This window comes from Mastigoproctus giganteus, chromosome 11 (genome assembly GCF_048544385.1).
Source record: "Mastigoproctus giganteus isolate SK-2022 chromosome 11, ASM4854438v1, whole genome shotgun sequence".
NCBI classification, from domain to species: domain Eukaryota; kingdom Metazoa; phylum Arthropoda; class Arachnida; order Uropygi; family Thelyphonidae; genus Mastigoproctus; species Mastigoproctus giganteus.
Window position 1 is genome coordinate 96,637,259 of NC_143585.1, and position 13,055 is coordinate 96,650,313.

General features: G+C 39.7%; 1 protein-coding gene across 4 annotated transcripts in view; it reads right to left on the reverse strand.

The window, feature by feature from the left end:
• LOC150078282 (armadillo-like helical domain-containing protein 3) overlaps nt 1-13,055 on the reverse strand; it is a 405,573-nt gene that overhangs the window by 245,514 nt on the left and 147,004 nt on the right. The gene's annotated exons all lie outside the window — the stretch shown is intronic.

Here is a 13,055-nt window from a genome sequence, read left to right on the forward strand (position 1 = left end):
CTAGCAAGACATTTCTGGATTTATTGGATGATTGTTTACTACAGCAGCAGCAGGTTAGAGAGGCAACAACAGGAAGCTATACTCTTTATCTAATTATCAGCAGCAATTTGCCATGCATTAACAATTTGAAGGTAAAAGACCACTGGGCGACAGTGATCACAGTGTTCTGATGTGGGGTTTACTTAAGAACATAACTACTAAACTACTGTCAAGGGTAAGAGAATGGGCTTTTGCTTTGATAAGGTGACTATAATGGTCTCAGACAATTTTTAAATTCTATACAGTGGGACCATCTGATGATGTTACCAATAGCAAATTCTAAATGGCAAACATTCAGGGAAGTAATCATAGAAGTTAATGGGCTTTTCATACCAACTAAAAAATACCAGTCTGGGCTTCTTTTTTTTTTTTTTTTTGTGATGTGCAGCAATATTTGTGATGTGCTTATGCCAAGAGAGATTAGAAGTCAGTTGATATATGTGATCTAGTCTAGAAATCTGAGTGTCATAGAAATTAAGCATGAGGGTAGCTTTTTAAGAGATATAAGATAGGAATAAATTTTAGGACTGAAATTAACTAAGTTATTATAAAGAGTAGAAATAAGTGCAATGGAATGATAATTGGATGGGAGGAATTTGTCACCCTTTTCAGGAACTGGCTGGATACAAGGGAATTTCCAAGCAGAAGGAAAAACAGCAGTGAAATAAGAGCATGTGAAAATGTGACATAGAATAGGAGTAAGCTCAAAAAAAAAGAACACAGGTTTTGAGAACAAGTGGAGGAATAACATCAGCACTTGGCACTTACTTGGAATCATGACTAGTCAAAGTTGTTCTGACATCATTTTGATGGAAGACCACAGGAGGCACTGAATAGATTGTAATGGGAATGGTAGGAAGTGGTTTATCATTGATACAAAAGTTAGAAGAAAAGTAAGAATTCCAGCAGGTTAGCTTTATCTTCAGCTGAAATGGCAACAAAACCTGATGGTTCTGTTGCCATTTCAGCTGAAGATAAAGCTAACCTGCTGCCATTCCTACTTTTCTTCTAACTTTTCTGCTGGCCTCTTGCCAACAGCTTTGGCAAGAGGCCAGAAGGCTCAACTACCATTTGGACAAGAAACAAGTATTTACCCTTAGCCTGTTCAAAATGTAGTTTGGACTGATTAATAACTGCTTTACAATTTTTGCAAGCTATAGGCAGAAAATGAAGTTGGAAATTTGGATGCAAGGCAATTGCAATATTCTTATCTTGATCAGTCAGCACATTTATTTGAAAAACCAATATTTAGATAAATGACATGACTGAAGAACCACAGGAGGTCGGGGGTTGGATACATATTATAATTTATTGCATGCACTGACAATGTTTAGAGAGAGAGAGAGAGAGAGAGAGAGAGAGAGAAGAGAGAGAGTACACGAAGCAAAACAACAAACAAACTGACACTAAGCACAGACATTCAAGATAGCACATATTAAATTAGTACAAAAAAAAACACAGAAATTATAGCTTTTGGCTACTGTATGTAGCCATTATCAACTGGATGAGCACTGAAAAGCAGTGGTTTTATGTGCATGGTTGACCTTCAAGTATGTAAGTGTGAAAGGCCACGGACAGGGGGGGGTGACAGGATTACAAAGGAATAGAAGAGGGTGGGGTGGGAGGGAAAGAGAGAAGAGGGAGAGGGTTGAGGTAGATGAATGGTGATGGCAACTGCCAACCTTGCAAAGTATGAGAGCCTCAAAGATGGGGTGTATGCGGGTGCCACAGTCTCTGTTGATTGTAGTTTCAGTGGCACTCATTTGTGCTAATTCCAAACAATGGTGGATCTTGAAATTAAGTGAAAAGCCTATGATTTTAGCATTCCCTGCTGGGACTATGACATTAGCTACATCAGCAAAGCCATCCATCATTTGGAACCATCTCTGGGACCACCACATCACTATCACTAGAGCTGACAATATATTTCGCATTAGCTGTGCACTGTTGGCAGGATTGATACAAAATCATGCCCAACAACGCTAAAATCATAAGCTTTCCACATAATTTCAAGATCTGCTGTTGGCTGGAATCGACACACATCAGCACCACTGAAATTACAATCAACCAAGACCACGGCACCTTCCACCCCCCCCCCCTCTCTGCCATGGCCTTGCACACTTATGTACTTGAAGTTCAATCACACACATAAACCACTACTTTCCAATGCTCAGCCAGTTGATAAAGGCTACATACAGTAGCCAAAAGCTACAATTTCCATGTTCTTTGTTTGTGATAAATTAATAGCACTAATGATATTAAGAGTAGGAGACCGGCAGAATTACTTAACAAGTACAGGTCACTGTTGAAAAAAAGCCATGAATTAGGGTTGAATTTGAAAGTGTCTGCAATTCTGCCCAGATACAATAGGAGGGAGTATATGATGAGGGCTTTGTCGATCAATTCGGCCCTGGAAAGACTGTGCAAGGCTCAAGGGGTAGAATTTTTTTCAGCCTGGTCTGTACTTGTTAACAGAAGGGACTGCTTCTACAGGGATGGGATACACTTAAATAGAAAGGGTGCAAGAATATTTGCTGATGCTATCGAGGCAGTGATAGGTAGGTCGGAAAACTGCTAGCTTTGGGAGGGGGGATGCAAGGACTAATAGATTAAAAGCAGCCACTGGCAGAGGTGAAAGTGATTCTTGCACTGCTTCTATTGGAATGAGCCAAAGCCTGGAAAACAAGATGCAGGATATTTCAGAGACTACTGGGAGTCATTGCTGTACAAGTAAACACATGGGTTGTGTTGGGGTAGCTAAGAAAAAACAGGTGCATGTATGCTTGCGTGTACACCAATGCTAGGAGTTTGGTAAATAAATTTGACGAATTTGGTGTATTGCTAAAAGCATCAAAGGCGGATATTGTTGGGATATCAGAGACGTGGTGTCACACAGATATAAGGAATGCAGAACTGGAATTTGGGGAGTACAATGTCTACAGAAAGGATAGGAAAGGAGGAGGAGTTATGTTATTAGTTAAGAAACACATAAAATCCAAGGAAGTGAAGCCAGTCTACATTGCTAGACAGTGCAGTGTCGAGTCAGTTTGGTGTGACATAAGCACTGGGAGATCAAAATTGAGAGTAGGAGTGTGTTACAGGCCTAATGACTCTGATGAGTATAATAAGAAACTGTACAGGGAAATAGAGTGGGCCAGTAAATCAGAAAGCCTTATAATGGGGGATTTTAATTTCCCAGCTAAGGAATTTGTGGGTTGATCACTCACACACTAGCAAGGCTTTTATGGATTTATTGGATGATTGGTTTCTACATCAGAATGTTCGGGAGGCAACTAGAGGGAGCAATACTCTTGATTTGATTATCAGTAGTGATTCTTCATGCATTAAGAATCTGCAGATAGAGGAACTACTAGGTGGCAGTGATCATAGTGTACTGAAGTGGGATTTACTCAAAGAGTTAACTACCATCATGGGTAAAGGGAAGGGTTATTGCTTTCGTAAAGGCGACTACGATGGTCTGAGACAGTATTTAAATTCTATACAGTGGGACCAACTGATGATGTTACCAACAGCAAATTCAAAATGGGAAGCATTCAAAGAACTTATCTTGGAAGCTACTCGGCTTTACATATCAACTAAGAAATACTGTTCAAGGTTTAGGCCTAAATGGATGTCAGATGAACTAATGAGACATATGACAGAGAAGAAAAATGCTTGTGATACATATAAATTAACACATGACACAGAAGCCTATGATAGACATAAGTTGATCTGTAACCAAGTTACAAAGGAGGTTAGGCAGGCAAAGGCAGATTACGAGAAATTTTTGGCAAAGGATGCAAAGAAACACAGTAAAGATTTCTTTTCTTATGTAAACTCTAGAAGGAAGAGGATGAATCAGATTGGTCCACTTGATATCGATGGTTCAACTGTTGATGATCCTGCTCAGGTAGCTAACAAACTAAATGAATATTTTGCATCGATATTCACACATGAAGAGTTATTCAGCGAGAGGAATGCCAGAGGTGCATTCAACTCTGGCAGTAAGCTAGATAATCTTGTAATAACTGAGAGTAAAGTGGAAGAGAAATTGTGGAAGATAAACACAAGAAAGGCACCCGGGATGGATGGGATCTATCCAGTTATATTAAAGGAGGCAGCAAAGGAAGTAAGCAAACCCTTAGCCATAATTATGAGAGCTTCCTTGGACTCAGGGAACGTACCCATAGACTGCAGATGTGCAAATGTGACCCCAATTCACAAAGGAGGATCAAAGGCTGACAAGTAATTATAGACCTGTGAATTTAACTTCTGTTCCAGGAAAATTAATGGAGGCACTGGTTAAGGAAGCACTGCAGGATCATCTGGACAAGACTTCAGTTATAGCTCGGACACAGCATGGTTTTGTTAAGGGGAAGTCTTGCCTGACCAATTTGACTGGATACTATGATGCAGTCACAAAAGAACTGGATGCAGGGAATAACTTTGATATCATATATTTGGATCTTAGAAAGGATTTTGATACTGTTGCATATGGAAGACTGCTGCACAAATTGGTGCAGTGTGGCATTAGAGGCAAATTTCTGCTATATATAAAGGGGTGGTTGAGAGGGAGAAGACAGAGTGGTAATCAATGGACACTGCTCATCATGGACTAATGTTATTAGTGGTGTCCCTCAGGGTTCAGTGTTTGGTCCATTATTGTTTTCTGTATTTATAAATGATACTGATGATGGTATATCAAGCTTAATGTCCATGTTTGCAGACGATACAAAAGTTGGCAGGGTTGTTAAGGACACTACTGATGCTATGCTGCTGCAACAGGATCTGGAAAGGTTGAGCAGATGGGCTGAGAGGTGGCAAATGAAGTTTAACATTGATAAATGTAAATTACTACATATGGGAAACAGCAACCCCAGAGCAACGTATCAACTCTGTGGTACTATACTGACAGTGGTAGAAAATGAAAAGGACCTGGGGGTAATTATGCAGGCAGATATGAAGTTCTCTGAGTAGTGTAGACGGGCTGCAAGAGTAGCTCATGGTGTCTTACAAATGATATACAGGAATTTTTCTAGCAGGGATAAGGAGATGATCATTCCCTTGTATAAGGCAATGGTCAGGCCACACCTAGAGTACTGTATACAGGTCTGGAGGCCTCATTTCAAGAAGGATGTAGAGCTGCTGGAATGAGTACAGAGAAGGGCAATACAGTTAGTGAATGGAACAAACGGTTGCTCTTACAAAGAAAGGCTTAAGTTTTGCAAATTACAGTGTCTGGAGACTAGACACCAGCGAGGTGATCTGATAGAGGTGTATAAACGCTTGAATGGTTTGAGCATGCTCAATGCTGATGGGATTCTGGCTCTTGCTCAGAATAATCACCTGAGAGGGCATAAATTCAAATTGAGGAAAGACAGATGTAGGATAGATGTCCGGAAATTTGTCTTTAGCCAGCGGGTAGTTGGTTGGTGGAACAGACTTCCATCCCTTGTTGTGGAAGTTGATAGCCTAAATAAATTTAAGACTCAGCTGGACAGGTATTTCGAACGAACGGAGGGGTGAAATGAAAGTTTTTTTTTTTTTTTTTTTTTTCCTGGCTGATGCTGCATAAGCTTGCTTTCTTGCATCATATGCCTCTACTAATGCTAATACGTACTATCTTGAATGTCTGTGCCTAGTGTCAGTTTATTTGTTGTTGTTTTACTGTGTGTACTCTCTCTCTCTCTCTCTCTAAACACTGAAGTCTTTTCACTTGGTACAGTGCATGCAAGAAATTTTAACAGATAAAGGACATGATCTTAGAGTGGAGTGTGGAATAAAGGATTTCATCCCTAAAAAAATTAATTTCACTGACATGATCTGAGCAAACACTGATATCAGAAGGCTTAAAACAGTAATTCAACAAAGAAAATAAGAATGGATCTCTCGCAGATCATCCCATTTTGCATTCTTGTAATGCCAAACAACATGAGGCTAAGAATTCCCACAAGAGAAAGGCTCCATTGGAGAAGAGACCATCATTAAGACCATCAATCACAATGACCAAGTGCTTAGAATGTTTGTTCATGAGAAAACTATTAAGAGTGTTGGCCATGTGGTTAAGATTGTCTGGTATTCGGTAGGTAAATGAACAATCTGAGCAAGGTCATTAATAATTGCAAAAGCCTCAGCATCTCAACCAGCTGGGTCCGTGTAACTAGAAAATGGAAGCCACATGGAGTTATGAACGTTAAAATTTCCAAAGAAAATTAGCTCATTATTAGGAAAGTTTGACTGGAGAAAATCAAGTTTCAAAGAAAGGAAGTCAAAAAGTTCCAAGTGATTATTGGAGTTGGGAAAACGATAGAGGCAACAAATGAATGACAGAATAGGGTAAAGATTTTAAGCCAGAAAAGGTTGAAAGGAGGGGATTCCAAATTACGTCTCTGACAGGGAATATCAGAGTGGACATATGCACATGTACCACCTTTGAAGTGAAAAGAATCATACAGCAAATAATTAGAACTGAGATGAGCAGTGGTTGAATCAACCAATGATTGGGATTCTGTCATAAAAAGTAAGTGGGGCTTGGCAAACTGTAAGTGGAAACGAAAGTCACTGAGATTGGTACTGAAACCACATATATTTGTGAAATTAACAAGCAAGTGTTTGAGAGGTTTTGATCTTTTCACAGATAACTTTATTCTATTAGTTTGACTCTTCATGATGTATTCAGTAGTAAAGAGATGGTGGAGGAACAAGTATAAAGTAATGAAATTTTTGGATATGGCATATAGCAAGAATATACCCAGTTTCTTGTCCTAAAGTGGCCTTGCCAATGCCCCCCCCCCCACACACACATACATACCATTGGGAATCTCTCCAGTCACTATCTGGCAGAGCAGAGACAGCAAGATTATACATTTGGATGCTTTCTTGAAAGTTACCAATAGGTTTGGTCCGGTGGACTATCTAGCAGCTGGCATGCAAATACATTTTAGAGCTGTGCCCTACAAATGTAAGCAAGAATGTATCTCACCATGATCCCCGTCAAACCACCAAAAGACATCACCCATACTGCATGATGAAAATGGTGGATTGCTGGAGATTTGCTGTGGAGGCTAAATATGAGTTTCGCCACTTGAAGCCTCCAATAAGCAAAGTGGAGGTATTGCACCAGTTGATAAGAGTCATCTTACCATCTAATATTGCCAGATGACACAGAGGGATGGAATTCCTCTGTGTGGTGTGTTATTAGAAAGAGTAGAAATAAGTGCAATGGAATGATAATTGGATGGGAGGGATTTCTCACCCTTTTCAGGAACTGGCTGGATACAAGGGAATTTCCAAGAAGAAGGAAAAACAGCAGTGAAATAAGAGCATGTAAAAATGTGACACAGAATAGGAGTAAGCTCAAAAAAAAGAACAGGTTTTGAGAACAAGTGGAGAAATAACATCAGCACTTGGCACTTACTTGGAATCATGACTGGTCAAAGTTGTTCTGACATCATCCTCAACCTATGCTTATGTTAATTTACAACTGGGTGATCATTAGCAGTATACTAGGTACCATATTTCAGGAATTGCACGTGGGTGTTATACCCAGTTTACTAACAGTTCCACCATCAAAAGCTGCAAGAAAAGGATTTAGTTATCACAGAATGACTGGATAACTTCAAAATTCTGTCCACTTGACTCACGTGTCACCTGAATATCAGTTCCATCAGAAGTTTAGACTCCCATGCAGCAAGCCCAACCTTGTCATACCTGAGAGAATATCTGACAGCCTCAAGGACCAAGCTTAGACCTAAATGTCAAATGAACTGATGAGACTTGTAACAAAGAAGAAAAATGCATGAGATGCATATAAATTAACAAAAAAATTACCAAAAAGCAATGACTTTTACGTGTAAGCCAAAAACATTTCATTTCTATACCTCTGCCATATTTCCCATTCAATCCTTCATAGGCAGTTGGCAATAAACATAATATCCAGTGCTTCACCTGCAATATACAGTATATGGAGATACGTAATAATTATTATGTTTTTAAGGGCACAAAGTATTTAAGTATTTAAGGGCACAAAAGGTGATATAGTTGTACACGTTGGCACTAATAATATTAAGAGTAGAAGACCGGCAGAATTACTTAACAAGTACAGGTCACTGTTGAACAAAAGCCGAGAATTAGGGTTGAATTTGAAAGTGTCTGCAATTCTGCCCAGACACAATAGGAGGGAGTATATGATGAGAGCCTTGTCAATCAATTCGGCCCTGGAAAGATTGTGCAAGGCTCAAGGGGTAGAATTTTTTTCAGCCTGGACTGTACTTGTTAACAGGAGAGATTGCTTCTACAGGGATGGGATACACTTAAATATAAAGGGTGCAAGAATATTTGCTGATGCTATCGAGGCAGTGTTAGGTGGGTCAGAAAACTGCTAGCTTGGGGGGAGACAAAGACCAATAGATTGACAGTAGCCACTGGCAGAGGTGAAAGAGATTCTTGCACTGCTTCTATTAGAATGAGCAGAAGCCTGAAAAACAAGATGCATGGTATTTCAGAGACTGCTGGGAGCCATTGCGGTACAAGTAAACACATGGGTTGTGTTAGGGTAGCTAAGAATAGAAACAGGTGCAGGTATACTTGCGTGTACACCAATGCTAGGAGTTTAGTAAATAAATTTGATGAATTTGAGGTATTGCTCAAAACATCGAAGGCAGATATTGTTGGGATATCAGAGACGTGGTGTCACACAGATATAAGGGATGCAGAACTGCAATTTGGGGAGTACAACGTCGACAGAAAGGATAGACAGGATAGGAAGGGGGGAGGGGTTATGCTATTAGTTAAGAAACACATAAAAACCAAGGAAGTGAAGCCAGTCGACATCGCTGGACAGTGCAGTGTTGAGTCAGTTTGGTGTGACATAAGCATTGGGAGATCAAAATTGAGAGTAGGAGTGTGCTATAGGCCTAATGACTCTGATGAGTATAATAAGGAACTGTACAGGGAAATAGAGTGGGACAGTAAATCAGAGAGTCTTATAATGGGAGATTTTAATTTCCCAGATATTGACTGGAATTTGGGGGCTGGTTACTCACACACTAGCAGGGCTTTTGTGGATTTATTGGATGATTGTTTTCTACATCAGCATGTTCGGGAGGCAACTAGAGGGAGTAATACTCTTGATTTGATTATCAGCAGTGATTCTTCATGCATTAAGAATCTGCAGATAAATGAACCACTAGGTGTCAGTGATCACAGTGTGCTGAAGTGGGATTTACTCAAAGAGGTAACTACCATTAGGGGTAAAGGGAAGGGTTACTGCTTCCGTAAAGGCGACTACGATGGACTGAGACAGTATTTAAATTCTATACAGTGGGACCAACTAATGATGTTACCAACAGCAAATGCAAAATGGGAAGCATTCAAAGAACTTATCTTGGAAGCTACTAGGCTTTACATACCAACTAAGAAATATTGTTCAAGGTTTAGGCCAAAATGGATGTCAGATGAACTAATGAGGCATATGGCAGAGAAGAAAAATGCATGGGATACTTACAAATTAACACATGACACAGAAGCCTATGATAGATACAAGTTGATATGCAACCAAGTTACAAAGGAGGTTAGGCAGGCGAAGGCAGATTACGAGAAATCCTTGGCAAGGGATGCAAAGAAAAACAGCAAAGAGTTCTTTACTTATGTAAACTCTAGAAGGAAGGGGATGAATCAGATTGGTCCACTTGATATTGATGGGTCAACTGTTGATGATCCTGCTCAGGTAGCTAACAAACTAAATGAATATTTTGCATCGACATTCACACATGAGGAGTTATTCAGCAAGGGGAATGCCAGAGGTGTATTCAACTCTAGCAGTAAGCTACAGAATCTTGAAATAAGTGGGAGTAAAGTGGAGGAGAAACTGTTGAAGATAAACACAAGAAAGGCACCCGGGGTAGTAGTAGTAGTAGTAGTGGCACATGATGCAAGAAAGCAAGTGTAGGAGCTTATGCAGCATCAGCCAAAAAAAAAAAAAAAAAAAAAAAAATCATCACACCATTCCCTCCAAATGCCTGTCCAGTTCCTCCTTAAATTTATTTAACCTATCAACTTCCACAACGACAGATGGAAGTTTGTTCCAGCAATTAACCACCCGCTGGCTAAAGGCAAATTTCCGCACATCTATTCTACATCTGTCCTTTCTTAATTTGAACTTATGTCCCCGTAGGTTCGTAATCTGAACAAGTGGAAGGATCCCATCAGAATTCAGCGTGCTCAACCCATTCAAGGCCTTATAGACCTCAATCAGATCACCGCGCAGGTGCCTAGTCTCCAGCCACTGCAATTTGCAGAACTTAAGCCTCTCTTGGTAAGAGAATCCCTTCATTCCCCTCACCAATCGTGTTGCTCTTCTCTGTACACGTTCAAGCAAATCTACATCCTTCCTAAAATGAGGCCTCCAGACCTGTACGCAGTACTCAAGGCGTGGCCTGACCATTGCCTTATACAGAGGGACAATCACCTCCTTTTCCCTGCTAGCAAAATTCCTATATATCATTGACAAAACCCCATGACCTGCCCTAGCAGCCTGTCTGCATTGCTCAGAAAACTCTATCCAGTTATATTAAAGGAGGCAGCAAAGGAAGTAAGCAAACTCTTAGCCATAATTATGAGAGCTTCCTTGGACTCAGGGGAGGTACCCATAGACTGGAAATGTGCAAATGTGACCCCAATTCACAAAGAAGGATCAAAGGCTGACACAAGTAATTATAGACCTGTGAGCTTATCTTCTGTTCCAGGAAAATTAATGGAGGCACTGGTTAAAGAAGCACTGCAGGATCATTTAGACAAGACTTCAGTTATAGCTCAGACACAGCATGGTTTTGTTAAGGGGAAGTCTTGCCTGACCAACTTGATTGGATACTATGATGCAGTCACAAAAGAACTGGATGCAGGACTTTGATATTATATACTTGGATCTTAGAAAGGCTTTTGATACTGTTGCACATGGAAGACTGCTACACAAATTGGAGCAGTGTGACATTGGAGGCAAATTGCTGCTATGGATAAAGGGGTGGTTGAGGGGAGAAGACAGAGAGTGGTAATCAATGGACACTGTTCATCGTGGACTAATGTTATTAGTGGAGTCCCTCAGGGCTCAATGTTGGGTCCATTATTGTTTTCTGTATTTATAAATGATATTGATGATGGTATATCAAGCTTAATGTCCAAGTTTGCAGACGATACAAAGGTTGGCAGGGTTGTCAAGGACACTACTGACACTATGCTGCTGCAACAGGATCTGGAAAGGTTGAGCAGATGGGCTGAGAGGTGGCAAATGAAGTTTAACATTGACAAATGTAAAGTACTACACATGGGAAACAGCAACCCCAGAGCAACGTATCAACTCTGTGGTACTACACTGACAGTGGTAGAGAATGAAAGGGACCTGGGGGTGGTTGTGCAGGCAGATATGAAGTTCTCTGAGCAGTGCAGACGGGCTGCAAGAGTAGCTCATGGAGTATTGTCAATGATATACAGGAATTTTTCCAGCAGGGATAAGGAGGTGATTATTCCATTGTATAAGGCAATGGTCAGGCCACACCTAGAGTACTGTATACAGGTCTGGAGGCCTCATTTCAAGAAGGATGTAGAGCTGCTGGAACGAGTACAGAGAAGGGCAACAAGATTAGTGAATGGAACAAAGGGGTGCTCTTACGAAGAAAGGCTTAAGTTTTGCAAATTACAGTGTCTGGAGACTAGGCACCAGCGAGGTGATCTGATAGGTGTATAAAGCCTTGAATGGTTTAAGCATGCTCAATGCTGATGGGATTCTTCCTCTAGCTCAGAAAAATCACCTGAGAGGGTATAAATTCAAATTGAGGAAAGACAGATGTAGGATAGACGTGCGGAAATTTGCCTTTAGCCAGCGGGTAGTTGGTTGGTGGAACAGACTTCCATCCCTTGTGGTGGAGGTTGATAGCCTAAATAAGTTTAAGGCTCAGCTGGACAGGTATTTTAAACGAACAGAGGGGTGAAGTGGAAGTGGGTTTTTTTTTTTTTTTTTTTCGGCTGATGCTGCATAAGCTTGCTTTCTTGCATCAAATGCCTCTACTAATGCTAATGTTTACCATTGACCCCTAGAATTGGGCTGCATTTGCTTATGTGACATGTATGAAAAAATAAATAATAACTGCTGATTTTAATGAAATTTAGGATGGCTTGAAAATGTTTCTAAAACAGCCAAATATAAAATTTCATGAAAACCTATTTATGGGAGTCAAGTTATATCTAGACAGACAATGCATGGATAGCCTATGTGATATGTATTAAAAAAAGAGAAATAATTTCTGGATTTCTATTGGTTCAATTTTAATGAAATTTGGGGGGGGGAAGAGATGGTGAAGATAGCAACAGGCACTTTAGGTGTGTGTGTATATATATATATATATATATATATATTAGTGTGCCTAAAAACAAAGTACAGCAAGTGTAAGGAAAAGCTATTAAACAATGATGATATTCATGTTGATATAAGTGAAATCAAGAATCAAAAGCACCAAAATGTACTGCACAACAGTTAAAAAAGGATGTTAATTTGGGGCATGTAAGAACATGGCTAGAAGAAGATGAGGCAAGATACCCATATGACAATGAAAGAAGAAATAGCAATAATAGTTCAAGGCAAGAAACCTGTACAAGAAGTGACGAAGAAGAAAGTAAGGAAATTAAATGTTACTGAAAGAAATTAAATTAAAAGTTAAATTACACATAGCTATTTCTCATATTAAATATATGCTAATTCTGACAAGGGATACAAGAAATATTTTTGTGTTCTAAGAGAAAGGAAGCATAATACTATGAAAAACAGCAATACAATAAAAGTTTTCTCAAAAGGAAAATTTCAGATCTTCAAAAAAAAGACAGTATGATTAAGAAGAAACTCTCCTTACTCCTACCACATTAATGGTTAACCCATTAATTTAGTGCTTAAAAAAAAAAAATCATTCATGTTCAATTTAAACTCTATATACAAAAAAACTGTATATGCAACAACAAAAGCCCAAAAT